Below are 20,142 nucleotides of genomic sequence, written 5' to 3'. Positions count from 1 at the left end.
AACTGATAAGAACAGTGAAATAAATGTACTTTTCAGTCATCTTTGTTGTATACTGAATACCTACTTTGGGCCCATTTTGTGGGGCTTTCTTGGTAGCAAAAATGTAAGCCATTCAGCAAGTTATTCCTTTGCCAAACTCACAAAATATTGTTCACTCTTCTAACATACCCCAATGAATATTCAATAAACATAAGATTGGGCTAAGAGGAAGCTATATATACAGAAAACCCCCTATTTATGCTATCACAATTTTGCATTTTCTCATTTCCTGAGCCATGAAGTTGTCTATGTTGCTAATGTACAGATTTCTTGCCATTTGCTATCATTTCTCAGAAACTGTTAAAACATAATCCCATGTTTGCTGTGAAATTAGCCTTGAAAAGAAAGCTGCTGAAGAGTACATAGCACCTTCTTGAGTAGTACACACCTCTCCAATTCCTACCGCCTTCCCACTTGGGTAGGAAAATAATATATTTCCCTTGTCAGTGAACAAACAGGCCTTGTTAAACATTACTCTGTGCTAGGCACTGTGCTAGCTACTGAGGTACAGGATTCTCAAGAGACAGCCAACCACACCTCCTCTAGAAAGTTACTGCAGAGTAATGAGCAAAGGAGGATTGCTCTGATTGAGGTTGTAAAAGGCTCACTCTAATTGCCATTTGGAGAATAGACTGAGAGGCACAGGGTAGGTAGACCAAGAGAAGGGGCAGGAGTGAGGACAGAGAATCCTGTCTGGGGCTACTGTGACAATCCAGAGTTAGAACAGTGGCTTTGACTAGGGCATTATTAGTGAAGATTACATGAAGTAGTCAGATTTGAGATCCATATTAGAAAGGCATCAAGGATGGTTTTTGGTTGGTCTGAGGATGAACGATATCATTTACTGAGATGGGGAATATTAAGAGGGGGAAATGTTGTGGGAGGATTAGTAAATCAAGAAGTTTGAGATGTCTATTAGAGATCCAAGTGGAGATGCTAGACAGGTGGGGAAGAGGTTGGAGCTGGACATTAGCTTTAAGTATCACCAGCACATAAATGGTATTTAAAGCCATGAGGCAGGATGAGGTCACCTAGCAAGTAATTTACATAGGGAAGAGCTGTAGTGGCAAGATATCTCACTCCCCTATGATGACTTGGCTCCCACCTCCTCGGGGGAGCTCGGTGGTACTGACCGCTGGTTACTTCCTGAAACTCACAAAGGATTCCACCTGTTGGCATCATGCTAGTCTGAGTGTGGGTTATGTTCCTCCCTTCATTGGTCTTTTCTGAGCATAAATACAACTTCTTCCTTTATTTTCCGAGCCAATGGCACCAGTAACTCAGTACATTTGTGTATCAAGAGGATCGACAAAATCCGGCACCTATCACAAGAAAATTTTGTTACAGAGAAGACTTAAAAATCAGCAGCTACTGGGGCGCCTGGGTGGCTCAGATGGTTAAGCGTCTGCCTTCGGCTCAGGTCATGATCCCAGGGTCCTGGGATCGAGTCCCACATCGGGCTCCCTGCTCCTTGGGAGCCTGCTTCTCCCTCTGCCTCTCTCTCTCTCTCTGTCTCTCATGAATAAATAAATAAAATCTTTAAAAAAAAAAAAATCAGCAGCTACTGTCATTGCTTCCAATGTACATGAACTCAGCTGAGTCTCCCGGATCCTTCCTCCCTCCTAAGCTCAGGTAACAGACATTGCTCTCTGCTGGCTTCTCCCAAACCCCAGTCCTCTCTCCTTCCATTCCCAGCCCCAGTACCTGTGCCTTTCTCATCCCCAAGGAGGCCACCTTTTTTTAAATCACACAATTTCATTCTGCTTTTTCTTAACTTCCTTGATCTTATTTATAACAGTATACTCAAAAGTTTTAGTAAAATGTATTCCCAAACAAAAGAGCAGGTTTTTTCCTGTAATAAATTCTGCTAGTCCATAGAATGTGAAAAACACTGTTTTTTTTTAAATTTTATTTTATTTTTATGTTAATCACCATACAGTACACCATTAGTTTTTGATGTAGTGTTCCATGCTTCATTGTTTGCATATAACACCCAGTGCTCCATTCAATACGTGCCCCCTTTAATACCCACCACCAGGCTAACCCATCCCCCCACCCCCTCCCCTCTAGCACCCTCTGTTTGTTTCTCAGAGTCCATAGTCTCTCATGGTTCATCTCCCCCTCCGATTTCCCCTGCTTCATTTTTCCCTTCTTACCATCTTCTTTTTTTTTTTTTTAACGTATAATGTATTATTTGTTTCAGAGGTACAGGTCTGTGATTCATCAGTCTTACACAATTCACAGCGCTCACCATAGCACATACCCTCCCCAATGTCTATCACCCAACCACCCCATCCCTCCCACCCCCCACCACTCCAGCAACCCTCAGTTTGTTTCCTGAGATTAAGAATTCCTCATATCAGTGAGATCATATGATACATGTCTTTCTCTGATTGACTTATTTCGCTTAGCATAATACCCTCTAATTCCATCCACATCATTGCAAATGGCAAGATTTTGGGTTCTTTGGTGGCTGTATAATATTCCATTGTGTGTGTATATATATAGATATCACATCTTCTTTATCCATGGACATCTTGGCTCTTCCCATAGTTTGGCTATTGTGGACATTGCTGCTACAAACATTGGGGTGCACGTACCCCTTCAGATCATTACATTTGTATCTTTGGGGTAAATACCCAGTAGTGCAATTGCTGGGTCATACGGTAGCTCTATTTTCAACTTTGTGAGGAACCTCCATACTGTTTTCCAGAGTGGCTGCACCAGCTTGCATTCCCACCAACAGTGTAGGAGGGTTCCCCTTTCTCCGCATCCTTGCCAACATCTGTCATTTCCTGACTTGTGAAAAACACTATTTTTTAAAATTTTATTATGTTAAGTTAATCACCATACATTACATCATTAGTTTTTGATGTAGCATTCCATGATTCATTGTTTGCATATGACACCCAGTGCTCCATTCAATACGTGCCCTCTTTAATACCCACCACCAGGCTAACACATCCTCCCACCCTGCTCCCCTCTAGAACCCTCAGTTTGTTTCTCAGAGTCCATAGTCTCTCATGGTTCCGTCTCCCCCTCCGATTTCCCCCCCCTTCATTTTTCCCTTCCTACTATCTTTTTTTTTTTTTTTAACATATAATGTATTATTTGTTTCAGAGGTACAGGTCTGTGATTCAACAGTCTTACACAATTCACAGCACTCACCAGAGCACATACCCTCCCCAGTGTCTATCACCCAGCCACCCCATCCCTTCCACCCCCCACCACTCCAGCAACCCTCAGTTTGTTTCCTGAGATTAAGAATTAAAAATTGAGGAAGACATAAAGAAATGGAAAAAATGTTCCATGCTCATGGATTAGAAGAACAAACATTGTGAAGATGTCAGTGCTACACATTCAATGCAATCCCCATCAAAATACCATCAATTTTTTTCAAAGAAATGGAACAAACAATCCTAAAATTTGTATGGAACCAGAAAAGACCCCGAATAGCCAGAGGAATGTTGACAAAGAAAAGCAAAGCTGGTGGCATCACAATTCCGGACTTCAAGCTCTATTACAAAGCTGTCATCATCAAGACAGTATGGTACTGGCACAAAAACAGATACATAGATCAATGGAACAGAATAGAGAGCCCAGAAACAGACCCTCAACTCTATGGTCAACTAATCTTCGACAAAGCAGGAAAGAATGTCCAATGGAAAAAAGACAGTCTCTTCAACAAATGGTGTTGGGAAAATTGGACAGCCACATGCAGAAGAATGAAACTGGACCATTTCCTTACACCACACACAAAAATAGACGCAAAATGGTTGAAAGACCTCAATGTGAGACAGGAGTCCATCAACATCCTAAAGGAGAACACAGGCAGCAACGTCTTCGACCTCAGCCGCAGCAACTTCTTCCTAGAAACATCGCCAAAGGCAAGGGAAGCAAGGGCAAAAATGAACTATTGGGACTTCATCAAGATAAAAAGCTTTTGCACAGCAAAAGAAACAGTCAACAAAACCAAAAGACAACCGACAGAATGGGAGAAGATATTTGCAAATGACATATCAGATAAAGGGCTAGTATCCAAAATCTATAAAGAACTTACCAAACTCAACACCCAAAGAATAATCCAATCAAGAAATGGGCAGAAGACATGAACAAACATTTTTCCAAAGAAGACATCCAAATGGCCAGCAGACACATGAAAAAGTGCTCAACACTATGTTTTTTAAAGTGACATTTTCCATTTTCCATTTTTCTTTTTTCTAATTGTATTCATATTATATGTAATTTACATATCACACTTCTAAGTAGAAGATTCCTAAACTTACTGCTATTTGTGTTTAGGTCTGGTACTTGACAAACTTCTGCCAGTTACCTGATAGAAGTCAAGTTTAGAAAAAAAATGTTCTATTTAAATTTGTAATAAGCCAAATATTGTACACAGCAAAATTACACATAGAATATTCTTTCTAATAGATTTTTTTAATTTATAGTTTTTCCTATTACTAATAGTCCCTCCCTTTCACTACAAAAGTGAAATAGAAATGATTGACTGAAATGTAGAAACAGGAAATTATTGGAAAGCCAGTAATAGAATTTTGGAAACAACTGAGCTTGGGAGCTAGATAGAGCTATGTCTGATCCTCGCTCTTCTGATTTCTAGCTGTTAGCCCTGAGATGCTCATCCAACTGACCCTCAGGTTCTCATCTGAAAAAGAGTGACCATCACCTTGCAGGATTGTTCTAAAGATAGAGAAAATATTTATAAATATCTGCTATATAATAGGCACTAAATCCCAATTATTACCTGAGATGTTCAGTGTCTGCCTTTTTGTTAGGACAACAGAAGATGGTCTAGCCACTGGGCTAGTTGGGTAGAGCCACAGACCCTTTACATAAACTCTGACCCTGGAAAATGCAAGAGAACATTCCCTGGGTTGCCCATCTCACTTGTCAGCTATTATACTTGACTCCCATCTGCCATGTCAAAGTCACAGGGCTCCTGTTCTTGGCAGAGAGCCCTGCGCTGTCAGCAATTGCTGACAGGTGAGACCCACTGGCCTAAGATTAGAAAGCTTGCTTGCATTGCAAAAGGACCCACCTCACCTGTCAGCTGTCACAGTCACTCTTTTTTACACTGCTCCACTCCAGGAAAGGTGATATCTTGTTCAGGAGAATAACAGTCTGGAGTTACAAAGTACAAATGAAGTGATGGCTGTGTGTTTATTAGACTGTGAGTGGTGTTTCTTAGAACTGGTTTGCTTTTTCCATGGCACTCTAGAGTCATTGGAAATGGCTTCTTCCATGGCACTCTAGAGTCACACCTAAAGGTTGCAAGGCTGACTGCCTGGCTGAAAAAATGGAATTTGTTGCTGAAAAGAGCCCAAATTCATCAGTGGATTCCACCTGTCAGGTGACAGGCCAGGCTCAGGGTATGGCTGCCGTGGCAACATGGTGGGTTCCACCTGTCAGCTGGGCTCCCAGCCAGTGTTTCTGAGTTTAGAGACCCGGTTCTAAACATGAAATACTGAGCTGCCTAATATCAGTGGTCTACCCTGAGCAGCCAACTGAAGGAGAGCATCTTTAAAACATAGTAAATAATGTTAAAGAACCACAACTTGCCCCATCCTTACCCTGTGAGCATAATAAGCACCATCTTAATTCTACTGAGACTACAGATTGTAAGAAACATGACAATTGCTTCTTTTCTACTACGAGGCTTACATACAACACACATATTTTCTTATTTTGGGTCAAAAAAAAATGTTGACTCACAGAAAAGCTCTTTTAAATACCAACTACTTAAAATTAGAAATAAAATAACAATCACAAAATTTTGGAGTGACAAAAACAAAAACAAGAAAAAGAGAAACAATAGCATCAACTTAAAAATATACAAATTTTATTGTAACTACTTCATGGTCCTAAAATTTAAAAAATTAGAGTAGGATAAAAGGGAACACTTAAGTTTATTCTTTCCCCAGTTATTTCCAAGCTCCCCATGACATAGCTTTCTAACATTCACACTCTCACTCATTGCTGTCTTTCCCTGCTGGGATTTCACCTCAGCCCGAGTTTGCTGTTTGTCTAGTTCACCATAATTTCTCACTGTTGAGTTCAGTGCCTGGCACAAGTAGGCATTCGATACATTTGTGGAATGACTGGATATTTACACTCTTTCATTGACAGTCAGCCCTCCTTTGGCACTGGATTGGGAACCTGAAATGTAGAACTCTTTTTAATCAAGAACACTAAGTACCTGTACTTAGTCTCATTAGTAAACTCCATCTTGTGTTGGCTGCCATCCAGCTCCCATCAAAAAGACAGTTAAGAAAAATCATATTTGAAAAACAGTGTCTAAGGCAGTGTTTCCTAACTTGAATTATACTATTGACTGGCAAACTTACAATTCTTTACAACAGACAAAACAATTTAGGGAATAAAGAGGGAAGAAACCAAGTTACTAAGGATGAGGTTAAGAGGAGAAATGACCATTCAGGGACAAGATTTTTCTTGCTAGAATTGGGTTTGTGGTTGGGAAATAAGTTCGTGTCATCTGTAGGTACATACAGTAGGTTCCGTAAATGCATTCCTTTTAATATAAATTAAAGATAACTGAAGGCCAATATTGTCACTCACACATATTTTTAAATTCTTTCTTGTATGGCAGAGAAAGGCAAGGCATTTTAGCAATGTACCTACATATGCATTTCTGCCACACTAAAAAGATGTCACACTTACTGAAGGCATCCTTCATGTGCATTGTGGCAAAAAGTGGTAAAGGATTATTGGTTTAAAAAGGTATTTAACAATTTGTACTCTGAGCTATATACCTTTATCAGACTAAGACATCAGAGGAAAACAATATGAATGACATTAGTTTCCCTTGGTGAAAATATTTGTACAGAGCATGTAAATCCTTTCCTTTCATATGGGTTAATAAAATTGCTGTTTGTCTCATAATACACATTAATTTTAGATCGAGTGTTGTTTTATGATTCCATTCCATTCCTTTGTTGGTTTATTGGCTATAACTCTTTGTTTTGTTCTTTCAGTGGTTGTTTTAGGGTTTATAGTATATATCTTTATCTTATCACTCCACTTTCACGTGATACTATAATGTTTCACCAATAGCGTAAGAACTTGACAGTAGTATGCTTCCATTTCTTCCTTCCTGGCCTTTGTATTATTGTTGTCATGTATTTCAGTTCTATGTGTATTATAATCCTCATACTATACTTTTTATTTTTGCTTAGCCAATTTTCTTTGAAAGAGATTTAAATAATAAGAAAATAACCTTGTACATTAACCCAATGTAGCTATCATTTCCCATGCTCTTCCTTCCTTTGTGTGGATCCATATTTACTTCTGGTACCATTTTTCTTCTGCCTGAATGGCTTCCTTCAACTTTTCTCACAATATGTGTTTGCTGGTGATGAATTCTTTTGGCATATGTATGTCTGAAAGTCTTCATTTGCCTTCATTTTTTAAGATAACTTCTCTGGGTAGAGAATTTTTTTGTCTTTCTCTTTTAGTATCTTAAAGAGGGTGCTACATTGTCTTCTTTTTTGTGCTGTTCCCAGTGAGAAATCTGCTGTCATCCTTACCTTTTTTTTTTTTTCTTTCCTTGATTCCTCTTAAGATTTTTCTCTTTGTTGCTGGTTTTAAGCAATTTGATTATGATAAGCTATGGTATAGTTTTCTTCATTTCTAATACTTAGAGTTTATTGAACTTCTTAGATCTGTGGGTTTATAATTTTCACCAAACTTGGATATTTGGGGCCATTATTTCTTGAACTCTTTTTTTTCTGCCCCTCCCTGTAGGCATTTCATAATAAATAATGGCATGTTTATTGTTAGGCCATTTTGAAATTTTTCCAATGCTCTCTGATACTATCTTCATTTATTTTAGTCTTTTTCTCTCTGTGTATTTTATTTTGAGTACTTTCTATTTCTCTCTTCAGGTTCACTAATCTTTCCCTTAGCAACATCTAATCTGATATTATTTCTATCCAGTGTATTTTTTTAATCCCATAAATCATAATTTTAAACTGTAGAACAAGGATTTGGATCTTTTTATATCTTCTATGTCTCACTTAACATGCTCTATCTCTAGTTGTTTGAAAATATGAAATGCCCTTGTAAGTTTTAATGTGTTTGTGAATTCTAACATCTGTGTCAGTTCTGGGTCAATTTTTGATTGATTTTTCTCCTCATTATGCATTTTCTTTTCCTACTTCTTTGAATGCCTGTAATTTTTATTGGATGCTTTGATGGATAATTATGTATTGCTATAAATATTCTTGAGCTTTATTCTGGGACAAATGAAGTTACTCAGAAACGGTACGATGATTCCAGGTCTTGTTTGTAAGATTTGTTAGATCAGACCAAAACAGTTTTTGTTAATTATTTGGTTAATTATTCCCTAGGGTTGATACCAGACTTTCAGTCCTCTCCTCAATGATCTGTAGACTGTGAGTTTTTCTAGCCTGAGCGTTGGAAACAAGCACTATTGCCTGGCCTGTGTGAGCTCCCTGTTCTGTTCCTTCTAATACTTTTGAGTGGTTCTTTCCCCAACTATAGGTAGTTTCCTCACATGGGTGCACTTCAGCACTCAGCTGAATACTTAAGGGGGAGTCTCTAAGGGGGAGTCTCTCTCTGTGTAGTTCTCTCCTCTTTTCTGAAAACCTAGCTGCTTCAGTCTCTCTGGAATCTCAATTTGTCTCCTCAACTCAGGGAGTAAGCAAGGCTCTGGTTGGCTTTCCTTTCCCTGTGCTGTGGCCTGGAAGCTTTCTCAAGACAATAAGCTGGGATGACTTTAGGGTTCACTTGACTTGTTTCTTATTAGGGAATACGGTCCTTTGTTGCCTGATAGCCAATGTCTTAAAACCATTGTTTCCTGTATTTTGTCTGGTTTTCTGGTTGTTTGAATCAGTATGATAAATTCGGTCTCTGTTATCCCATCATGGTCAGAAGCATAAGTCTTTCTTATCTAAATACATTAGTTATCTAAATAATTATTATTATTATTTATTATTTAATTAAAACTTGCTCTTCTCCAAGGAAGGAATTAAATTATCTAAAAACATTAATTTTAAGTGTCTATTGTTTGATTTGTGCCTCAAGATATTTAGTTTTTCTCCCTGGGAGGAAAATGCGTTTTTCTAGCTTTCTGAAAAATTGAAGTGATGGCTGGTTCTATATTAAATGATACTAATTCCTTCTGGAAAGCTCCCAGTTACTTGAGGAAGAGCTGGTGGAATCTTTTTCTAAGTTTTTGTAGCTAAGATGTAAAGTTGTCTAAGTCACTGGGTCTCTTATATTGAAAATAACTGGTTTCTCCCTAAAATGCTTTTATGTCACAGGAAATTCCCCTAAAAAATAAGTGTACAGTGGGCCTCAATACATGTGGCAACCTGGGACTTAATAAAGTATTGTGGAAAACTCTTTCTACAATTATTGATTGTATTGACTCTTACAGCTTTGTTCCTACTTTTGATAATTCTTTCGGAAAGCACTTACTCAATTCTTCAAGACTCCAATTAAATGAAGTTTTTCTTACAGCTCTTCCAGACACATGTCAATCCCACCTTCTATTGCTCTCATAACATTTTGTAAATAGCATCGCTAGGACACACAGGGCTATATGGTAATTATTTATTGTGAAGTCTCTTTCCACCAATAAGATGTGCTCTTATATGACAGGGCCCTATTATTCATATTCATATTGGTACTTCTCACTCACCCTTACTATGGAGAGGTGATATATATTTGGGAAACTAAATAACATGCATAAGACATTTATGAATGGGGATAAGAAAATAATGTGATAGGAGCCATGAATCGAGAGTAGTGAGAAGCAAAGTTGGATTAATAGGGTGGGATCAGATTAGGAAGGATGGAAAAGTTAGTAAGAGCAGCAGAAGATTAAATCACTGAGTTACTGAATACTATTTAATAAGGAAGACCAAACAAATTGTATAAAACAATATCACAAGCTTTTCCTTCTAAAAAAAGTATAAACTTAATCATCTTAAAACTTTCTCACAATTTCAGTATTTCAAAAATACTTGAAGCAAAGCACAAAATAAACAAGTACCTTAGAATACCCCCCTTCCTGATCCTCCCCCCTTCCTCCCTGTCCTCCTCTCCCTGTCTTATATCTTAAGGATATTTTCTAAAGCTATCTTTAGAACCACCCATGTAAATTTTCAGTATTGGCACTGAATACTGCAATTCTTTCAGAAACACTTAATACTTTACCACCATGATATAGACATTTCAGCTTCAGGTCTCTGGTAAAAACTGAAATATTTTAAAATAGTATCAGATCACCAGCAGAGTGGAAGAATTTGACACAGAGAGTGAATGCTTTACAATACTCAAAATGTCCAAATCAGGATACTGAGATAATAAGGTCAGTACATAAAGTATCAGGCAGCCTGAGTTCAAAGAAATTTATTTCAAAAATACCTTCCATTTATTGCAATATGGTAATGAAGTTGTGTCACCTTCAAAATAATGACCTTGTGTGAAGGACTATAATGGAATGAAATTTAAAGCTAACACACAAAAATAAAATCCAGGGCAGTACAAAGCCAAAAGGAAGTTGCTAATTTGGGAGCACTCTGTGGAAGTGATGTAGTTTGGTTCCTAAGTTGCTACTTGGAGCCTCTTGCTTCAGCTCTAGACTCTCAATTCCTACTACTTCATAGAATGTCTCATTGTGATCATACTGCCACTTTATATTAAATATGCTTATCACATAACACACATCACTCCTCCCTTCCTTCCTTCTTCTTCCCCTTTCCTTTCATTCTTCCCTCCAACTTATACTGCTGCACTACTACATGGTAAGGATATAGAGATAAAAAGACACTTCTTTCTTTGTTTAAGGAGAGGAAAGATGGCCATATAAACAAAGTAAATCTGGTGTTACAAGTTGGATAAAAATATCAGTATGAAAGTTATTCTCCATTTGTCTCCCCTTTCATACATCCATTCTTCTCCTGATGCCACAGAAGGCAGGCAGACCCCAAATTACACCTCTCTGACTCCTTTGCCAAATTAATAAAAACTAAATATAACCTCTTATAATATAATATGTACTATAACTTGTAATATCTTCTTTGCACACCCAAGACATCATCTTGCACTGCTGCTCTAAATCATACCCTATTTATAGGTCAATTGGGGCAACTTATTCACCTCTCTGCATCTCCATTGCCTCTGTTAAAATATAGTCACTCCTGTTGTAGTTTGGGGCCCCAACAACATATTCCTCATCTTCTTCAAGGCCTAATGGTAAGGAATAGAACAGAGAACTAACTGGAAATCAAAGTCTCAGCCTATTTAGGGATGTCTTGTTACTCCCGGAGTATAATGATTCATGGAAAGATGGATGGGGGATGTGACTACTAACAGGTCTACATGGCTGTCTCTTACCCTCCCCACCTTTCCTGAGTCTAGACCTTAGTTGCCAGCCATGGGGAAGACCAGGGTCTGAAAGAGCAGCTTCAGAGTGCATGTTCCATGTCTGCTGCTTGAAGAATCCATCTGCTTCACAATGATGAGCAGTGATGCTCACCAACTGCTGCTCAAGGGAGAAGGCACCGAGGTGCCCAAGAAGAGAACACAGTGGGTCCTGGAATCTTCCCTGGGTCTGTTACTTTGAGGGTAGAGGGAGCCGAGGAAGAGCCCCCATCTTTCTCACTCATTTAAATAAGCAGCTCAAGAGAGCCAAGAAAGAGTCTCTTTCCCACTACTGAAGGGTGACCGTGGGGGTGGTGTATGGGCTGTGACCCACTGGTTGCCCAACAGTGTTATTACCTATTGGGAGGAGAAAGCATGCAGTGGAGAAAATAAAGCCAGAAATGTTCCCTTCAAAACTCCCCAAACTGGGAGAAAATTTGAAAAGCCCTCTCTATGGAAATATAAAGATAATGGATAAAGATTCTTTCCTAAAAAACCTATTTGGCAGGACTGGTAAAATGATTAATTGAAGTAAATATAAAAAGCAACTAAATATGACCATACACATAGTAGGCATTCCATTAAATTAGTTTAAAAAGTAAGAATAGTCCTTGAACCATATTGTCTGGACTCCAATGGGAAGAAGTTGCCAGTAATTACTAATAATGACTAATTTTCAACAAGAACTTTAATCGCTCCTTATATATTATTGCTATCATTAAGTACCTAACAAGGTTTGTTGGCATAGAACAATGCATTGCCTCAAATTGAAAATAGGCAGTAATTCAATAGAAAAATTTATAGGCAGTGTAGAACCCCCTTAAATTGAATTAGATTCTTAAATATAGTACTTATAGTACCGTTGATGTAAGCTTTTTTAAAGCATTAGGGGAATCAAACAAACAAGGTCTATATTTTTACATAGGGTGTTTTATGTTCAATGCTGCAATATTTATGTTTGGCACTATTCACTCCATGAGAAAATATAGGCTGTGTGTCTTTTATTTGCTTGATAGTTCAGACTCGCTGATACCCAAGGGCTTACTACACCCACAGATTTTGTCACAATACTTATATTCTGAAAAAGGATTTTCACCATTCAAAAGCAAGCCAAGTCTAATTTTGTAATTGTTATATACTGTAAAATGTTATTATTTAGTATGTGTGAAGTACCTAAAAGATCTATCATCAGTCAGTATGACATAACATAATCTATTTTACACAGTAAAATTGCTTGCCAGGATCTGCTTCATTTCCAACCGATGGCCAATTTAAAGAGTCTTGTTTCTTTCTTTCTTTCTTTTTTTTTTTCTGTTTCCTTAGTCTATTATTAAATTTACTATCAAAGCAATCAAGAGAAAATAATCCAGTTCTCCTACACTTATTTAGAACAAATGGATTCTGACTTCATCACTTCAATGAATGTTTTGTCTATGAACTATTTAAATATTCTTTTCTTTGAGGAATTCTGATAGTGCAGGTCTTGAAATAACAATAGTAAAGATCAACTCAGCAATATTATTTCCCAGGGCTATGTCATATACGAATTTTTCTTTCAGAAATAGCAAAAGATGAGAACTTTATCTTGCTTTTGGTTGGAAGAGCTACTGATGTTTATTAGTTGGGAAGTCAGAGACAATAAAGACAGACTACTGCGTGGAGGAGACTGTAGCAAAGATCTACTGACAAAACGTCAGAGCCTGAGCAAAGAAGCAAGACGGTTCAAGGCTTTCGGAAAGCAAGAATGTGCATTAGAGTTTTTCCACCAAACTATGCTAGCATTTGCTTACCTGGGGACTATGCCAAGTAAAAGTAGTAGAAAGTAAATTAAGATAAAGATAAAACCAACAACAACAATAATACCCATTATTCACTGAGTACCTATTATATGCCACATGATTTATAAAGTACCTATTATGTGCCAAATGCTATTACACAGGAAGAAACTGAAGCTCAGAGAGGTTAAGAACATGGGTTAAGATCACATAGCTCATAAATCATACAACAGCGACTCAAGCCAATTCAAAAGCTACACTTTTTCCACTAAACTGTTATCATGTAAGAAAAAAGCTATGCTCATCAAACTGATCATTTGTATTTCATTTATACAGAAAATTTAAGCTACTTAGAATCTAGTCCACTGTCATTTACCAGCACTATTTCTGTAGGGAAGAACTACACTAATTTCAGTTCATTCAGGCTGACTCAATGGCATGCATGGATTTATGATTATAAATACCTCTGTGATTCAAAAAGGCAACTGGTGTTCCATTTTTCCAAGCCATCAAGTTGACTGTTTGCTTCAGAATAAAACATTGCTACATGAGCTGTTGCATGTTGATATTAGCCTTTCTAAAAAGGAATGGAATTAACAATTGCGTCAGGTCTTGTGCAAGAATTTGCTTTCTTGATCCTAAGCTAACTTTATGAAAGTTTAGGTCCATTTTATAGATGAGGAATTAAAAGCTCACAGAGAACAAGTCAGTTGCCAAAGAATACAAAATGCCAATAGTCTAGCACTCTTGAACAGAGTGGTGGTAACACAGATGCAGAAGGAATGAGATAGACCTAGGGTCTAAGTCCTAGAGGTGCTCCTCACCATAAACATTCCAGGCTCTGGATCAGGCATAGGGATACCAAGAAAGAGTAAGTTTTTTCACTTAACTTGCTCATGATACAGTTTCTTTGATGACTCAGTTCTGTAGTGTGCCATTTGAGAGGCATTCTTGAAAGCCATTTCTTCGGCTCTCAGGATGATTTTGTAATCCATCTCATTCCGTATAGAAAATTCCTCCCTGCTTAAAGATGCTGGAGTAAATTGATTCCCTTTTATTGAATTCTTATTGATACCCATGTGAATACAATGGATTAATGAAATTTGTGAATCAGCCCATATCATTTACACCTTAGTATCCCTTAATGTTTTAGACTTTAGGTGTCACAATTCAGGAAAATGCGTGCCCCTGTTGTTTGTTCAATGGAATGTCAGAGGGTTTGACTTTTCTTTAAACTCTGGAAAAAGGGCTAAAGAAAAAACAAATGCACCAGATGCCCTGGCCCAGGATAGGACGGCAGCTGATGGATTGTCTGCAGCACTCTTTCTTCTTACTTTACCTCATCTCTTTATCAAGTGTGTAGTGAAAAGAGAAGACCAAGAAAGAGAATGGAGAAAAAAAAATGGTCAATCTTTTCTTTTAATAGAATAAAATTTAAAAAAAAAATAGGAAAAAAATAGTACCAGAAGCAGATCACACAGAAAGATTAAATATTGTTTAAAAATTATCTCCTGATGTTATTTCAAGACCTACAAATGGATTATGAACTGAAGTTTGAACACACTGGAGTTCTAATTTCTCCATCATCTTTGGTTGGCAACAAAGTTTAAACAGAATGAGGAGATGTTTCTCTCCCCCAACTCCTGCTTTTTTATCCTTCTGCTTTTTTTCCAGAGGAAGTCTTAAGTATCTCCATCTAGCTGGAGACTTACCACTAAACTCCACCCTGTCCCCAATCACCCAAACCATTTAAACTTGTTGACTTTGTTTTACCCCCCAGATGTCGAGACCACATTATTAAACGAAATCATGTCCAAACTCAACAAAGTAGCAATTCTTTTTACAACATCCCTAAAGAATGGCCATTTAACCTCTGCCTGAATAGTTGTTAATGCTTTTGTTGCCTAATTAATTAAGAGAAGGAATTCAGGTCAGATGTGAAGAATAGTCAGGTATTCTTCCCTAAAAGTAATTAGCCACTCGGTTTTAACATTTATGTTCCTTGAAAACATTATGTTTATTTACACTGTGCTTCCCCCTCTCCCTCCCCAATTCAGGTGTAAACAAAATAACAAAGTGTTAGCCTTTTCTGGTGCATCTGTGAACACAATATTAGCTTCTAACAGCTGAGGACGGCTGGACCTTCACCTTTACTTTATTTCCTCAAAATAACAGTTGTCAGATGCATAAATACAAACATGTCTATATAATTAAAACCTCAGAAATTAACATATGCAGAGAATCATGTGCCCATACTAAAATATCTTAACACAATTCAATCAATTGATGTTTTAGACTTTTCAAGTTCAAGTGACAAAGATTTATTCTGATGTAAGTTGATGTCAACCATATGCAACTACAACACAGCTGGGAGCCCTTGAGTGTTGGGTATGCTAGAAAGAAATGAAATCATTTTTCTATATTGGGAGCAGGAGTCACAAACTCAACAGCCCACAGGGGCCAGGCAGATGACAGAAATGAGGGAAGTGGTGAAGAACTGGGGTCTACTGGGAGGCCTGTGCCCTACCAAAAGGAAGTTCCCACTGCTCAAGGTTTTCCCGCTAGCCAGGGTTTTCTGGCAGAAGATGTAGCTCAGTTTTCTAGATTTTTCTATTTTTTTAAGAGAAGCCAGACCACCTTTTTGTATTTAAGGAAATCTTTTTTATTTTTAAATGTTGGACACTAGCTCAATTAAAAACAAAACAAAACAAAACAAAAACAAACTACTGGTCAAACAAAATATATCTGCAGGCTCACGTGTCTCTAGTTTGGTAGACTTGTTTTAGGCAGATGGGCCACTTTCAGCTTCTTTCCTAAAATTCGGTGTTTATATTCATTTATTTATATACTTAGGCAAAAGTAAGTTATTTCTCTAATGTTTTTAATGTGCTTAGGCTAAATTAGATAGGAAATGCCTTTGAGATGAATTATCTTAAAGCAATGGCTGCTGGGTAAGGTGGAGACACTTCTGCTAGGTTGTAGCGGGGTGGGGGTGGGGCAGGAAGCCAGAATGAAAAGAAATATTTCCTTGTAGAAATTATTGTTCAAGACAGTCTCAGGGTCACCATCCAACAGAAGTTTCTATAATGATGAAATGTTCTATATCTGCTCTGTCAAATATAGCCGCAGCCACACATGTGGCTGGCTATTAAGCATTTGAAATGTGACTAGTACAAGCAAAGAACAGAATTTTCAATGTTATTTAATTTAAATTAACCAAATTTAACCATATGTGGTTAGTGACTACTGTATTTGACAGTATAGCTCTAGATATACATGTCAGAAGAGAACATCTGCTTCAAAGAGAACACTCCTTTGTGCAACCTTTATTAGATATTGTCAAATTGATTCCCCCCCAAATTTGTTTTACTAATTTATATATGTAAAAGTTATTTGTTTGTTTGTTTTTAAGATTTTATTTATTTATTTGACAGAGAGAGACAGCGAAAGAGGGAACACAAACAGGGGGAGTGGGAGAGGGAGAGGCAGGCTTCCCGCTGAGCAGAGAGCCCGAGCCCGATGTGGGCCTCAATCCCAGGACTCTGGGATCACGACCTGAGCCGAAGGCAGACGCTTAATGACTGAGCCACCCAGACACCCCAAAATTATTTGGTTTTTATAATTTATCTTCTTCAACACCTGTATTGGCAAAATTTTAAATTTTGGGTAGTCACATGAGCAATAATGTCAGCTCTTGATTAGTTTACTCTCAATTTTCCTGATTATTAGTGAAGTTTGTCATCTTATACTATCAAACATTTGGGTTACACTTTGGAATTGTCTATTCATGTACTTTGATCATTTTTCAAGTGAGTTATTTTCTTTCTTTGCTTTTATCTCTCTCTCCTTTCCTTCCTTCTTTACTAATTTGTAGACATAACTTATAAATTCTCAATTTTAATCTTTTGCCAGTTATATGGATCATAAGTATCTTCTCCCAGTCTGTGTGTTGTATTTTCACTTTGTTTATCGTGTCTTATCTGATCAGAAGTTTTAAAATTTTAATGTAGTGTGATGTATCTATCACTTACTTTATGGCTTATGCAGTTTGTGCCTTATTAAAGAAATTCCTTCTGAACCATTTATCTGATATTAATATAGCTAGAACAACAATGTTTTCATTAAGGTTTGCCAGATTTAGTAAATAATTATAGGGCACACAGTTAAATAAATTTGACTTTCTGATAAACTATGAACTCTTTTTAGTATGTTTGCTCATGCAATATTTGGGACATACTTATAGTAAAAGGTATTCCTTGTCTATCTGAAATTAAAATTTAACTGGTCATCCTGTGTTTCATCTGGCAACACTATGTTGTTTAGAAAATACCTACTATGTATTTTTCTCTCATTTTTCTTCCAAACTTTCAAGATCCTTATGCATTAGGTGTGTCTTTCATAACTAGCATTTAAATGAGATTTACTTCCTTACCCAACATAAGGATCTGCCTTTCAAAAGGCAAAGTCCATTTACATTTATTGTGACTATTTTATTTTAATATTTACCATAGTTTTTCCTCTGCTTATTTTTTCTCTTTCTCTGCCTTTTCCTACATTGATTGGGTTTTCTTTATTCTGGGCTTTATACTCTACTGACTTGGATGATATGACTCTATTAACTTTAATTATTGACCTTAATATCTTAAGCAACCTTTTTTTTTTGAAGCTATATATATTTTAGAGACATTCATCTTCTTTTGCCATATTTGAATGAAATTTTTCTCATTACTTAAACTCCTTCTTTTTGAGTGTATTTAATGCTTTAAACGTAATCTTTTCTTATAGTCTCTGTTAGGTTGCCCTATTATCTCAACTTTTGAGGAAATCTAATACTTATCTTTCATGTACTTTTATTTCATGTTTCCATGTGTATTCTGTTTCAGACCATTGAATTACCTCTGACTTTTCAGAGCTAATATCTTTTAATATCCCTGAATATTTCTATTTTGCAATGGTATGTTTATTGATGTTACAAATGTATGTTGAAAGTCTACTCTGCTTAAGTAAGAGTTGTGGCTGTTACAAGATGAATGAGGCAGAATCCCTGAGCTCAAGATATTTATAGATGTTATTACCTCATAAAATAATAAACATAAAATACACCTTTTTATATAAGTGCATATATATGAGTATGTGTGTGAATATAGCTTGCTACCTAACATCTATATGTATCTACTGCTTATAAACACACACACACACAAATACTTATTCTACTGACCACTGCTATGATGGTGCATTGGTGTGAAAACTGACCATATGCCTGGTACCAGTGGGGGGCCACATGGAGCCACTGACCCATAGTCTTCACAATAAAAAAGTTTGAAGTGCTTATAAACACGGAACAGTCTCACATAACATGACAACAGTGTTTTAAAAGTACTTTCATGTTCCTTCTCTCACTTAACTTTTTCAAAATTCTTACAGGAGTAGGAGAGATATTCTAAACCTCTATATGTAAAGTAGTAATTGAGACACTAAAATGTTTTAAAAAAGATTAGTTCAGAAAGTGTTTTTCTGAATCCTGGAAAATGAACTTCTAGGATTCTGTAAACCTCAACTTCAGTTTCAGGCAGTATTTGATTTTTTACTACAAAGTATGGCCTTTTATTTTACTTTATTCACATTTTAAACATAGCTTAATGAAATAAGTTTATTTTAACCAGAGTTCTGTGTTTTTTTCTTCACAAAGCCTTCCCTGAAACATTAGAACCATGAAGAAAGCCACATCAAAAATAATCTACTCTCCGAACAGAAACTCAACATGACCACATATACCATGTTTAAATTGAACATCAAAGTATATGTTTATGTTTTTAAAATTACAGTAAAATAGCTAACATTTTCTCATATACATCTCATAGTAAATAGTTCAATGATTTATGTTGCTATTTTAATTAAAATCAATCTTATACGAAAAAATGACTTAATCATGTGTTTCATACAAGGTTTTTCCTGGTTAAATTTCATAACAGAATCCTAACCTCATGAGCTATGCAACTAAAAGCCATCAAATTGCAGACATGAGGTAGAAGGAAAGAGCAAACTTCTGGGATTCCTTTTATACAGGACCAATGAAGAAAGAATTCTCTTTTTTCTTAATCAGGAAAATGATGCAGATGACCTTTAGAGAAAAAGAAGAAGATAGCAGGAGGGGAAGGATGAAGGGGGGGAATTCGGAGGGGGAGATGAACCATGAGAGAGGATGGACTCTGAGAAACAAACTGAGGGTTCTAGAGGGGAGGGGGGTGGGAGGATGGGTTAGCCCGGTGATGGGTATTAAAGAGGGCACGTACTGCATGGAGCACTGGGTGTTATACGCAAACAATGAATCATGGAACATTACATCAAAACTAATGATGTAATGTATGGGGATTAACATAACATAATAATAAAAAAAAGGATACGGATAAAAAGAAGGAAACCTGTTGAAGATAGGCATAGCCACAGAAGCTACTTTGATTAGTCAAATAATGTAATTTATAAGCAAATAAAAGCCATTCTCATTTATCTAATTATAGAAGTGTCTTATCAGGGATTAGTTTGAAAACTTGTCCCTCATCCATATAATACAAACTGAAATCCAGTTGTTGGACATGCTTCTACAAAGATTTAACATATTTGACACTGTTAGAAGTCGGTCTACAGTTGAAATGAGTTACCTGTGTAGGAAAGGAGGGGTGCTATAGCAATATCCTACTTACTCAATATTACATCGCAAGAGCAGAAATTGGAGAAATACATGGTAGGACTGTCATCTAAACATCTGTGGGTAGTAAAAGCATCTTCCCATTCATTCACTGCACTGTGCTCACTGTCCTAAACACAGCTTAACACATATAAACCACTTAATAAGTATTTACCAAAGAAATGAATGAACGAAGTTTAAGCACCAAAAACT

Source organism: Halichoerus grypus, chromosome 5, assembly GCF_964656455.1.
Source record: "Halichoerus grypus chromosome 5, mHalGry1.hap1.1, whole genome shotgun sequence".
NCBI classification, from domain to species: Eukaryota; Metazoa; Chordata; class Mammalia; order Carnivora; family Phocidae; genus Halichoerus; species Halichoerus grypus.
Note: the sequence above shows the minus strand (reverse complement) of the source record.